Source organism: Schistocerca nitens, chromosome 4 (assembly GCF_023898315.1).
Source record: "Schistocerca nitens isolate TAMUIC-IGC-003100 chromosome 4, iqSchNite1.1, whole genome shotgun sequence".
In the NCBI taxonomy this organism is placed as follows: domain Eukaryota; kingdom Metazoa; phylum Arthropoda; class Insecta; order Orthoptera; family Acrididae; genus Schistocerca; species Schistocerca nitens.
Window position 1 is genome coordinate 251,863,100 of NC_064617.1, and position 14,428 is coordinate 251,877,527.

The window sequence follows — 14,428 nt, forward strand, 5'->3', positions numbered from 1 at the left end:
GGAAGACCATGTTAATTTCATGCACCTGTATTAATTAGTCCGTATGTGTGAGAGGAAGACAGGTTTCCTTTTTCGCAAAGAACAGAAAATGTATGACCCCAATGTGTGAAGGGAAACAAGTATAAAGTTAATGAAGTTGGTAGTGCGTCACATACGGAAGGCACCTATCTGTTTATTGCAGCACACGGTTTTAACTTGTCACAAATATTCCGAATAATACAAAAAAAAATGGTTCAAATGGCTCTGAGCACTATGGGACTTAGCTACTGAGGTCATCAGTCCCCTAGAACTTAGAATTACTTAAACCTAACTAACCTAAGGACATCACACACATCCATGCCCTAGGCAGGATTGGAACCTGCGACCGTAGCGGTCGCGCGGTTCCAGACTGTAGCGCCTAGAACCGCTCGGCCACCCCGGCCGGCGAATAAGACATACATCTTACTCTAAGTACCAAAAATCACGTGACTCGATGGAACCCACCATCATTTTAACAGTCATTTCCTGCTGAAATTGGTATAGTGAAGACAAGCACATTAGTCTGAAGCTGATTTCTACTGAGACTGCACTTTCAGGTCTGCTGTGTTCGTGTACATGGCAGTGAACATAATCGAGGCAGGAAGACAACCCTATGCCACAGAAAGTAGTTGCTGTTATTGAGGTGGCTTGCTAAGAATGAAGCACCTAAACAGCTTTGCCACAGCGAAAATTTGTCTTATTCGAATTATTACCAAAGAATAAGGTTGCCAACATAGATTAAGGTACAGTTTATAATAATTTACTAACACAAATCTTACGATGTTCGTGCTGAAAAGAAAGGGCTCCGATTTTTTATGTGAAAACTCTTGAGGCTATTTAAATAAAATAACGTTATTACAGCCCTCTGTTGCTAGAGAGCTCGGAGACATAACGTGTAATATGGCAGTGTGTGACGTAACTATGCATGAGAAACAGAGTACAGAAATCGATCTTCGAATTCGAAGAGTTCGTTCAGACAACGAACACCCTCTCCTTCAGCATGACGATACCAGTCTTGCATCTGCAACAATACGGCGCTTTGGGTTCGCCGTCGTCGATCGTCCTCCTTACAGTCCCGATTTGACCCTACTCAGATTTTCATCTGTTTCTAAAACTCAAAGAATACTTTCGAAAACTTCAGTTTCATTGGAACGCAGCTGTGGCAGTGGAGGCGAGGTTGTGGCTCCGCCAGAAAAGTTAAATATTCTACAGTGACGATATCAACAAATTGGTCTCCAGCTGGGGGAGATGTGTTCGTCGCCAGGATGACTGTGTTGAGAAATAAATATATAGACAAGAAGAACAAAGTTGTAGAGTGTTAATAACGTTTGTTTTACTTGAAAAGTTTTAAGAGTCTTCACATAAAAAATTGTGGGTATTACTTTTTAGGCCGCCCTCTTATATTGGTTTAGTATATGGATGATGATGCTACTGCACATGCATGACAATTTTGTAAAGTTCAGGTCACTGGTCTAGTTTCTGAATCGAGTGAACGACGACTGACTAAAATGGTAGAAGGTTCAGTCGGGTTCCGCTGGTGATGACGGTAAGTCCTGATATTCTCACGTACAGTGCGACACTAGGCGGATGCTGCGTGACACTAGTGCTGGTTGAATGAAGCAGTACGTCCGCTTATATCCGCGACTGACGGATGAGTGTTCATAAAAGGACTGTTTGCGTGCCGTCGGGTGGAAGCTTGATATGCAAGTAGTCTGTGATTTCTACGCCGTCTTTGGCGTCAAACCATATCAATGGCGGAATGATAGGACTATCTGAGTAACGTATGATTGAAGCATTACGTTGTCCGCGTTATGCGTGCCCTATGTTGCGTGTATCCATAACTGTGTTACGCCGCACTGGAGTCTGGCCATACCGTGTGCCTCTCTATGTGTGTTAGGCTGGAGGACTCCGCAAGATCCACCGCAACTGAACAGGGCAGTGTTAGTCCAGGAGCCAGCTGTCATTGTTAATTTATTATTTAAGGAAAGCAGAGAATTTTTACTGTATTTCTAACGTGCCACTAGTAAACTAAGTGATCCTCAGCACAGTAGCTCTGGGTGAAGCAGCGACAGCCTCCCACTCACGCATACTAATAATGATAAGAATAAACCAATATGAAAAAAGCTGAGAATTTATTGATATGAGTATTATGTTGTACCCAAACGGAAAAAAAGTAGTCAGCTGACTTTGTTGTAGAGTATTAAACGTCAGCTTCACGAGTAAACATGCGGAAAATCTGCTCTCAGAAGGGAAACTCCCCAACACACCTCCCTCAGTTTCAGTGATAAGAGGGTCCAGTGGGTAGCCCGTCGAAAACTGAAAACACATCAAGCATGAAAACTGTCAGAAGTCATGCTGAACTATGAAAAAAGCAAAATAGAAACAGTGAGCGGCCCGACTACATGAAGTGCAAACAAGAGCTGCTTGTACCAGCAACAGAGTCGTGAGTATGTGGTCATGGTGTTGGACTGTCAAGCGGGCGAGCCACGTTGAAAACTCCCTCGTATCATTTTTTTTTCTCAACGTTATGATCTGTCCGTCCGGCGATTGATATGTTTGTTCTCTTTCTGTATTCTTGGCAGTTGTCATACTATGCATTGGTTATAGAATATGAGTCATGTGATGATAATACGTTACCGTCGCAAGTAAATGTGATGAATATTGAGAGCAGGCGAGATACCACATAGACGTCTCACAGAAACGGAAACAACAAATAAACGCGTGTGATCTATGTTAAAACAAAGGAATTCAAGAGTCAAGACTTCCAAAACGGAACGCAATTTAAAAATGTTGAAAACATATGTTTTAACCGTGCACAAAAAATGGTTCAAAAGGCTCTGAGCACTATGGGACTTAACATCTGAAGTCATCAGTCCCCTATAACTTAGAACTACTTAAACCTAACCAACCTAAGGACATCACACACATCCATGCCCGAGGCAGGATTCGAACCTGCGGTCGTAGCGGTCGCACGGTTCCAGACTGAAGCGCCTAGAACCGCTCCGCCACACTGGCCGGCTGACCGTGCACTGTGTGATTGTGAAACTGTTGTGTTCATATGTTGCAGCTTATGTGAAAACTATTATGTTTTTATCATTTCAATGCGAGTGATCACATTCATATTCATACGAACACCTATATCTGGCAAGGAGGCATATACCACTCACTTACCAGTCGTACAAATAAGGTGCGTCGGTGAGAGATTCCTATCATGTGACACACGTACTGTCCATTTCTCAGTAACCCTTGACGACATGTTTTCTACACTTAAATCTACGTACATACTCCCCTCACGTGAACTTCTAAGATGTGACCTTTTTTTTCCTTTCTTTTTTAGCATGTGTCGACACCTTGCTGTTTGAAGCGTCGCCGAACCCGAGGGTGACGTGGCAGAACGCCTTGCTTTTGCTCCATTACAGTGGAAGATTGTAGGCTTCTTGGAGGCAAATTTCAAACTCATACGTTGGAATGGAAGACAATTACCGTGTTTTGAAAAAGTGATCATTAAAATTTGGTACACAATATATTTGCATATCCACACACGTAGTACATTTGATGGCAAATACATCACCCACCACACACTCAGTATCTTTACATGCAGAATTTCTGTTTTTATACGTAAGGCGCATACCGTCTTAACTATGTCACTGTATTGATAGTACAAGTGTTTATTATGTTAACCGGGGGCCTAGAAAAGACGGAGAGGCTCCGTCCCCGCCGCAGCCGCAGCGGTCCACAACCCCACTACCGCAATCCACTTCACCCCTCCGCCGACCCACACCGAACCACTCTTTCAGGGTTATTGTGCGGTTCGGTTCCCGGTGGACCCCCCAGGGAACGTCTGATACCAGACAAGTGTAACTCGTATGTTTGCGTGGTAGAGTAATGGTGGTGTACGCGTACGTGGAGAACTTGTTTGCGCAGCAATCGTCAACATAGTGTACCCGAGGCATGAGGCAGAATAAGAGGGACCAGCCCTCATTTGCCGAGGCAGATGGAAAACCGCCTAAAAGCCATCGACAGACTGGCCGGCTCACCGGACCTCGACACTAGTCCGCTGGAATCGTACCGGGGACCAGGCGCTCCTTCTCGTCCGGAAAGCTGTGCGTTAGACCGGACGGCTAACCGGGCGGGCTACATTGGACTTACTTTCGGCATGACTGAGTTTCAGTTTCCCTTCCGCTCCTCCACTTTAGATTTCCCATGGTTTCCCTAAATCGCTTAAGGAACGTAATGTGGCTGTGTAGCTAATTGGATTCATATTAGAATACAAAACTACAGTTTCGGGACACAATCTATGTCTCTCCTAGAATTTTTCCTGACAGTTATCCTCTTTCATCTCTGCTAGTAATGTGTCTATGCGAAAAGTGACAAGTTTCAAAGTGATTAGTTCCTTTCTAGGTGCTCCTGTAACTGGATAGGGAAATCAGTTCAGAGGTCGAAGGAAGGCAAAGGCATGGAACCTCCAATAGGTCTATCTAGGACTGCACTGTGGTGCTCAAACCAACCTTGAGGTTGAGAGCAGCTTAACCTTAAGGAAGTATGTTTATGCCATGCTTCATTGGACTATTCAACGAGTTTTTATATTCCCTATGTTCGGCTGCATGCAAAATAAAAATCTGCATCAGCTTAGTGTGAGCGACTATTTGTGATACTGGGCGTGGACAAAATTTAATAACACCACAAACACAACACACTGGTATGCCTAAAACCGTAAGGAAACCGTTGGTGTTCAGAAAAACTTCCAGTCCTCTCGGAATGAACAGAACAGGTCCTGTATGGTTTTCAACTATATCTTATACCATGCTTCGTGTAAAATAGTGGCAAGTTCAGATAACGATGGTGAAGGTGGATAGCGATCACGCATCCATTTCTACAAAATATACCACAAAAGCTCAATGATGTTGAGATATTGTGGCTTTGGTGACCAGGGAAGATGTTACAGCTCATCGTTGTGCACACAGAACCAGTCCTGGACAATGCGAACTGTGTGGGCCATACGTCTTGGAACACAGCATCACCACTGGCGTAGAAACATAATACCTGATCGGTTTAAGTTGTCACCTAATCCTTGACAGTAAAGCGATCTTTCAGGGCAACCATAAGGCCCAGGGAATACCACGATATGACTGTCCGAATCGTCACCGAACCTCCGCCATATTTCAGTCTTGGCATGTAAACTTGGCCAGAAGTTGTAAACAGTGTAAAAGAAGCCCCATTCGACCAAATGAGATTCATCCATAGCTCCATAGACCAGGTTTTATGACTTCAGCAGTACGTTTTCCTGTTGTGTGAATTTTCGTCACTGATGAGTGGTTTTAGAATTCCAGATCGCCTTGCGATTCCTTCATTCTGTAGCTCCGTTCGTGTTGTTTTGGTGCCGACACGGGTCACGAATGTTATATTCAGTCGGCACTCACCTTCGCCCCTTATTTATCCTCACAATCTTCATCAATGATCGTCCGTCCCCATAACTGAACACACACTTTCTTCCTCGTGGTGATTGACTTAGCGGACGACGTTTTTCCACTTTCCTTGCATGCAGTGTAATTTTTTGATACGGTGCCTCTTGACATATCAAAAACTTAGGTTACGCGGGTTAAGGAAGCAGCCACCATACGGGCACCAACGATTTCTCCACAGTAACTGACGTGATGTCCTATGGCCAAGCATACGCAAACATAACGGCACAGGCGAGCCCCTGTTAATCAGACGTCATTACTGGATATCCAGCTGAAATATACTGCCGAATAACTGGCACCACACAGGGAAGCCGTACCGTACACTGCATGCAAACAAGCTCCACACATCCCCCACACAGTGAGACGATCTACGGCCGATCTCCCACTACTGTATAACAATCTTGATTGTTCCAGGAATGTAGCAGCTGCAGCCACTGGGACACATCGCCATCGCTTGTCACGGTAATGATGCATGATACCCATACTAACAAATCCAACCTTGCATGAGCTATCGCAGCTAGTAAGCCACTACTGCTCTTACTACCCATCCCACTGTCGCAGAGGTTTTTTTCCCACGGCACGAGCCATTGCACTTTTTTTCCCTCTGCTCTTCAAATCGCTACCCTCACTCGCGTTTCGTCCACTATCTATCACCTGATGGACCGTGTTAATGCGTAGTCTTACCCAGACGCACGGACAACATCACAGCCCAGCATCCTGTGATCCACTTACTAGATAACTAACATGTTTTAAGGAGGTGACAGTAGAACTTTTGGTTTGGTCACCACGTTGGTGCGGGCGTGGAGGGGCCCCATCTCTATTAAAGTGAAAATGTCTTGAAAACATGCCCTTTTTCATGCAAAATTTTGATCCAAGAATGAATATTATGCGATCCGACTTTGATATGAGTGATATGTTCAGAATCAAGGAGAGCTTTCATGGCGCAACAGAGAATATTAGGGGGCTTGAAATATTTTAAATGAATGCAACATTATAATCACAACCAATTTCCTGGGAAAATTAACAATTGTCTTTGCATCCTGCCTTATAGAAAGACCACATGCTCTCAGGGTGTAAGATGTCATCTTTTAGACGCTAACACATGTTCACGAATAAATCTGAAATACAGTCGTCTCTCCTAACATATTCAGCGTCCTCGCGCTGCCCGTAGTCCCAACGACTCCGGAAACAAGACAACCGCGAACAGCATGCACTAGCAGAGAACGCAGAATGCCTTTATGCTTATAGTCTACGTGGGCACGTTTCCTGCGAAAACTAGCGCGCTGAGACGCGACTGGTCAAAAACATGGCTTTAAGCACTATGGGACATAACATCTGAGGTCATCAGTCCCCTAAAACTTAGAACTACTTAAACCTAACTAACTTAAGGACATCACTCACATCCATACCAGAGGCAGGATTCGAACCTGCGGCCGTAGTGATAGCGCGGTTCCAGACTGAAGCGGCCTAGAACCACTCCGCCACACCGGCCGGCTAGTCAGGTATTCATCTAAAGCAAAGCGCGCATACATATCTCCATTAAGCAGCAAAAGAGTGAAGCATGGTTTAGCACACGAGAAGCCGTGCGTAGAGTGTCTTTACAACCCACCAGCGACGTTTCACTCGCATATAAATAAATGACGGCCAGCTTTCAGTCACTTTGCTCCATTTTCTAATTTAACGAAAGACCAAAACTTTTTGGATTTAAGATAATATTGACATAGCATGGTGCTATCGCTTTCTAAACCTTACTACGCCATCGCTCTAGTTGCAGGCCGCCGAAACAGAGGAAATTTATTACACTAAAATTTATGTGTGATGGGAGTACGTGAAAGATGATGTAAGGTTCAAATGGTTCTGAGCACTATGGGACTTAACATCTATGGTCATCAGTCCCCTAGAACTTAGAACTACTTAAACCTAACTAACCTAAGGACATCACACAACACCCAGCCATCACGAGGCAGAGAAAATCCCTGACCCCGCCGGGAATCGAACCCGAGAACCCGGGCGTGGGAAGCGAGAACGCTACCGCACGACCACGAGATGCGGGCATGATGTAAGGTGATTGTGGTAGTGCCTCTGCTGGTTTTCTTATGCATGGCTCACTGATTACTTTGAACGACTGCATCTGTAGGGCTAGCCGAAAATAATGAATTTCATAAAATACGATCTCCAGATTAATGTTACTCAACGATTCCAAGGAAAGAGTAACCGTACGGAAAATAGAAATGCTCTGGAGCAAAGTGTTTTGTACGAGTTTGTACAGATTGGTAATAAGGGATGACCTAAAGAGTGGTGCGGCAACTGTCATCATAGGAAAGCTGAGCAGGAGCAGAAATGATTAGCGAACAAGTTAACACAATAAACAGAAGATTTACTTGTATTTTTTCCAGACTTGCGAAGACTCATTACAAATGATGCAACAAGAAATAGAGTCCCGTTTATGCAATAGCAACAACGATGATGTTGGAACCACGACTAGGCGGCATCTGCGTGGCGTCCCTTAGGGAAGTGGCTCCAAGCCCCTGTGGGGCTGAGCCGCTGCCTCCCGGCAGGTGGCGTTCGAGGTACCGAGTCGCTCAGCAGGCACGCTCCATTGGGTCCACCGGATCCCGCACGATCGCTGTCAGTGTCTCACGGAAACTTACAGTTCCGTTCTTATGACGCCCGAGGGGTGGTATCAACACGTAACATCACACAACGGGCGGTGGCTAAACCGTACTTGCAGGGTTAGACAGCAGTATTGTGACCATGTATCGATTGTAGAATTGGAAGAAGGTTGGGGGTAGCAAAATACATTCTATGATTTGAGATGATCATGCAAGCTAGTTTATAAACACAACAATCCTGGCAAAAACTGCATGTATTTTTATTGAATTTATTGATCTATCATGCTAAACATAGCATGCTGAACATAGAAGAAATCATAAGAAAAATAACACAAGGGTTTGGTATCCACAGAGGGTTTACCCGTGTCATGCAACGTGGCGATAGTGATCTCAGTTGAGCACAGACCTTACGTCGAAAGCTGAGTCTTTTCCTTCATGGAGACGGCAGCATGACATGTCTCCTCTCTGAACACTGCCCATTTAGAAGTGACTGCTTACTCCACTACAAGAACCGTTGATGTCTCTTCAGCAGCTGGCTACTGAGAAACCCGTCCGCTTGCTCCTCACAAGTTGCCAACCGAACTAGCCTCGTATGCTGCCTCACTCACAGGAATGACAAAAGAATTTTTCTCTCTTACGTTTTCTGGTATGGTCGACTAAGCGCAAGACATGAGACCGCCTTAATTTTGTCTTCTACACCGAGTCTGAACTTAACGGCCTTGCTCCCCATATGCATTCCCATGAAGTTGCTATTGAACAAAATTACCCCTGATACTCGACCAAGAACCATGTGACGCTAAATGTGTCCCAGGGTGATCCCTTGCCACATACCTCGACCACGTCTTCGACTGTATATCTATGAATTACAGTGAAACAAAATATTTTACGTTTCCTCCACTAGAGACTAAAGAAGCGCCTAGTAAATAACAAATATGTATTGAAACAGTGCGCTATTTCATTCTCTGTGTTACCACAGATCGCACTTCATTGTGTCAATTCCTAGTGGAGTTGTAGGAAATGCAAGGGGCCAAGCTGTGTCATGCCGCATGAGGACAAGACACTGAAGTTCTAATTGTCCCACCAACCTAACGTCTTCTTTTGAAGTCGTTGTCCCAGAAAGAGGTACGCTACCATGTAGGTCTTGAGATTGTTACCTTAGATTAGATTAGCAGTGAAACAGGCTAAGGCTTATCTCATGTAAATAACGAAGTCGATAGTTTATAGGGATCGCAGGTATGTTTTCCTTATAAAAATATTCCGTACGAGTAAACAGCGAAATGAGCTCCACACTGTAGCGTAATCATATGTATGCCTGTCAAGTTCACACGATAAACTATCTACAATTCTTGTTGGTCAAACTCAGACCTTCATCACTTGCTAACTGAAGTATACGTGTTATTAACATACCCCAAGACAAGTTAAGCATCCCTGAACTCATAATAAAATCTGCGTTGTTGACCCGGCTACCCGCTCACTTCCTAAGCCATCACTGACTTACTGGAGCGAACCACTTCGCTGGTCGGTCATCCGTTACATTGCCGATGATGCATAAAGTAATTTGTGTCTCCTTAGAAAGTTAATTGTTTACATGAAATTAAATCTAAAAGAAAGTTCTAATTACATCATGAAGTACGGAAACGATCTCCTTGATTATTTTGGACTGTTTTTAAAGATCCATTTAATTGTTATAAATAAATAAAAATAAGCAGTTTCGCGCACACCCACACGGGTAATGCTGTCGTATTTTCATTACAGCAGTCATTCAGAAAGCAAGTAGTTTCTGTTGGTGCAATTTCCCACCAGCATAGCAGCGTGTATAGCAGTTGCCTCATCCCACCTTATGACGTCATACGTCTGCTATTTTAACCTCACTCAACTGAGATGCAGTCTGCAGGAATAAAGTGACGCCTCCAAGAGCCCTAAATCCTGCAACAGACGACATTTGGCTCATAATCGCACGTCCAGCTTCACTGAAGCGCCAAAGAAACTGGTACACCTGCTTAATATTGTGTAGGGCCCCAGCAATCGCGCAGAAGTGCCGCAACATGACGTGGAATGGACTCGACTAATCTCTGAAGTAGTGCTGGAGGGAATTGACACCATGAATATGCAGGGCTGTCCATAAATCCGTAAGAGTACGAGGGGGGTGGAGGTCTCTTCTGAACAGCACGTAGCAAGGCATCCCAGATATGCTCAGTAATGTTCATGTCTGGCAAGTCTGGTGGCCAGCGGAAATGTTTAAACTCGGAAGAGCGTTCCTGGAACCATTCTGTAGCTATTATGTACGTGCGAGGTGTCGCATTGTCCTGCTGGAATTGCCCAAGTCCGTCAGAATGCACAATGGACATGAATGGATGCAGGTAATCAGGCAGGATGCTTACGTACGTGTCACCTGTCAGAGTCGTATCTATACTTATCAGGTGTGCCGTAACACTCCAACTGCACACGCCCCGCGCCATTAGAGAGCCTCCACCAGTTTGAACAGTGCCCTGTTGACATGCAGGATCCATGGATTCATGAAGTTACCTCCATAACCTTTACGTCCAACCTCTCGATACAGTTAGAAACGAGACTCAGGCGACCAGCCAACAATTTTCTAGTCATCAGCAGTCCAATGACGGTGCTGACTGGCCCAGGCGAGGCGTAAAGCTTTGCGTCGTACACGAGTGGGCCTTCGGTTTTGAAACCCCATATTGATGATGTTTTGTTGAATGGTTCGCACGCTGACACTTGTTGATAGTCCAGCTTTGACATCTGCAGCAATTGGCACTTCTGTCACGATAAACGATTCTCTTCAGTCGTCGTTGGTCCGGCTCTTGCAGGATCTTTCTCCGACCGCAGCGATGTCGGAGATTTTATGTTTTACCAGATTCCTGATATTCACGGTAAACTAGTGAAATGGTCGTACGGGAAAATCCCCACTTCGTCGCTACCTCGCAGATGCTGTGCCCCATCGCTCGTGCGTCGACTATAACATCGCGTTCAGACTCACTTAAATCTTGATAACCTGCCATTGTAGCAGTAGTAACCGATCTAGCAACTGCGCCATACGCATCTTGTCTTATATAGGGTGTTACAAAAAGGTACGGCCAAACTTTCAGGAAACATTCTTCACACACAAAGAAAGAAAATATGTTATATGAACATGTGTCCGGAAACGCTTACTTTCCATGTTAGAGCTCATTTTATTACTTCTATTCAAATCACATTAACCATGGAATGGAAACACACAGCAACAGAACATACCAGCGTGACTTCAAACACTTTGTTACAGGAAATGTTCAAAATGTCCTCCGTTAGCGAGGATACATGCATCCACCCTCCGTCGCATGGAATCCCTGATGCGCTGATGCAGCCCTGGAGAATGGCGTATTGTATCACAGCCGTCCACAATACGAGCACGAAGAGTCTGTACATTTGGTACCGGGGTTGCGTAGCCAAGAGCTTTCAAATGCCCCCATAAATGAAAGTCAAGAGGGTTGAGTTCAGGAGAGCGTGGAGGCCATGGAATTGGGCCGCCTCTACCAATCCGTCGGTCACCGAATCTGTTGTTGAGAAGCGTACGAACCCTTCGACTGAAAGGTGCAGGAGCTCCATCGTGCATGAACCCAGCACAGGTAGAGTATCCCGTATGAAATCATGTTAACGTGCTGCATTGAGCGTAGGTGGATGAACATGAGGCCCAATCAAGACATCACCGATAATGCCTGCCCAAACGTACTGTAGAGCAATGAGTCGCTTGTCAACACAAGCACCGAAGTCAACATTACCTTCCTTAATTGGGCCAACTGGCGGTGAATCGAAGAAGTACAGTACATACTGAAGAAACTAAAATGAGCTCTAACATGGAAAGTAAGCGTTTCGGGACACATGTCCACATAACATCTTTTCTTTATTTGTGTGTGAGGAATGTTTCCTGGAAGTTTGGCCGTACCTTTTTGTAACACCCTGTATACGCGTTGCCGACAGCAGCACCATATTCTGTATCTCTGTATTTGGAAACCCATACCTATACCAGTTTCTTTGGCGCTTCAGTGTATGTGCTGACGAATGAAAGTATTGGCATCTCTACGAGACGCACACGTCGTGGAAGTGGTAGGTGGTCTCTTCAGTGACGGAGAATATTCTGCAGTCGGACCTTTCGGCCTGCAGCCCTGAACGAATCGGCCAGCGAACGTGCGAGAAGACTGATCGATAAGGGCACCGAATTAAGGGACGACTCTCACCAATACCGATGATGACCAGGCGTAACGCTGGGAACGGCGGCGGTGGGAAAGAGGCGGATTTGGCGAAAGGGTAGCGGGCGGGCGGTCCGGTTGCGGTGCGAGCGCAGAGGCCAATCCGTCATGAGGCGGCGTGACTAAGGGGCGCGCGGGCTGGCCGTGGCGACGTGTGAGGGCCTGATTGCCCCTGACAGCCGCACAATGGCGCGCGCCCATTAGCCGGCTACTCGCCGCAGACTGCGGAGGGCGCCCACGGGCCTCCGCTCGCCTCACAAGCGGCCGCGCAGGTAGGTGGTGCACGGGACGCAACGTCTCCGCTCTACTGGTGGTCCACAGATGCGTTTCATTAGATTGGATTAGATTTACTTTCATACCAATTGATCCATAGTGAGGAGGTCTTCCAGGATGTGGAACATATCAGAAAAACATACATGACAAATATTTACAACTGAAACAAACAAGCTAATGTACCTTCCACAGGCCCCAAGTGGAACGATCGTCTTTTTTTTAATGGACACTATATGAAAGAATCATTTTACAAACACTAATGCACTGAATTTAAAATAATTTTTATTTTATTTATGAGGTGTTAAACATGGTCATGTTAGAAACTTCCATGAATGGTGGAGAAGGGTAACTGTATCAATTTGAGTTGTTTTTGCTGTTGTGGTCTTCAGTCCTGAGACTGGTTTGATGCAGCTCTCCATGCTACTCTATCCTGTGCAAGTTGCTTCATCTCCCAGTACCTACTGCAATCTACATCCTTCTGAATCTGTTTAGTGTATTCAGCTCTTGGTCTCCCTCTGCGATTTTTACCCTCCACGCTGCCCTCCAATACTAAATTGGTGATCCCTTGATGCCTCAGAATATGTCCTACCAACCGATCCCTTCTTCTAGTCAAGTTGTGCCACAAACTTCTCTTCTCCCCAATCCTATTCAATACCTCCTCATTAGTTATGTGATCTACCCATCTAATCTTCACCATTCTTCTGTAGGACCACGTTTCGAAAGCTTCTATTCTCTTGTCTGAACTATCGTCCATGTTTCACTTCCATACATGGCTTCACTCCATACAAATACTTTCAGAAAGGACTTCCTGACACTTAAGTCTATACTCGATGTTAACAAATTTCTCTTCTTCAGAAACGCTTTCCCTGCCATTGCCAGTCTACATTTTATATCCTCTCTACTTCGACCATCATCAGTTATTTTGCTCCCCAAATAGCAAAACTCCTTTACTACTTTAAGTGTCTCATTTCCTAATCTAATTCCCGCAGCATCACCCGACTAAATTCGACTACATTCCATGATCCTCGTTTTGCTTTAGTTTATGTTCATCTTATATCCTTCTTTCAAGACATTATCCATTCCGTTCAACTGCTCTTCCAAGTCCTTTGCTGTCTCTGACAGAATTACAATGTCATCGGCGAACCTCAAAGTTTTTATTTCTTATCCATGGATTTTAATACCTACTCCGAATTTTTCTTCTGTTTCCTTCACTGCTTGCTCAATATACAGATTGAATAACTTTGGGGGGAGGCTACAACCCTGTCTTACTCCCTTCCCAACCACGGCTTCCCTTTCATGCCCCTCGACTGCCATCTGGTTTCTGTACAAATTGTAAATAGCCTTTCGCTCCCTGTATATTACCCCTGCGAGTTAAGGGACCCTAATATGGGAACAAAAGTTATAGGGGAAAATCGTTTCTTCAGGGTGAAAAGTATCTAAACCGACAAACTCTGGGAGGTTGTAGGGGACATTAAAACAAACATTTTTCCCTAAAGTCATTTTTTCCTATGAGGAGTATGTAAACTGGTAGAGGAAGATTTCTCTGGCGGCAAATTAATTAAACCAACAAACACTTTATTTTTTTATTACCAAGAGACAACAACTAGGCAGCAGATACGGCCCAGTTATACAGTCCCCAACAACACTGACCCACACATTAACGAAGAACCGCACCTCATGAGCGCTAGTAACTGTGGCATGTGGGTTGTCCTCACTCCAAACATGCGAATTGTGCGTGTTGAAGACTCCATCACCCTCTAACGTTGCTTCATCGGTAAACAACACAGAGGATGGAGATGTAGGATGCATTTCACACTATTCCAGG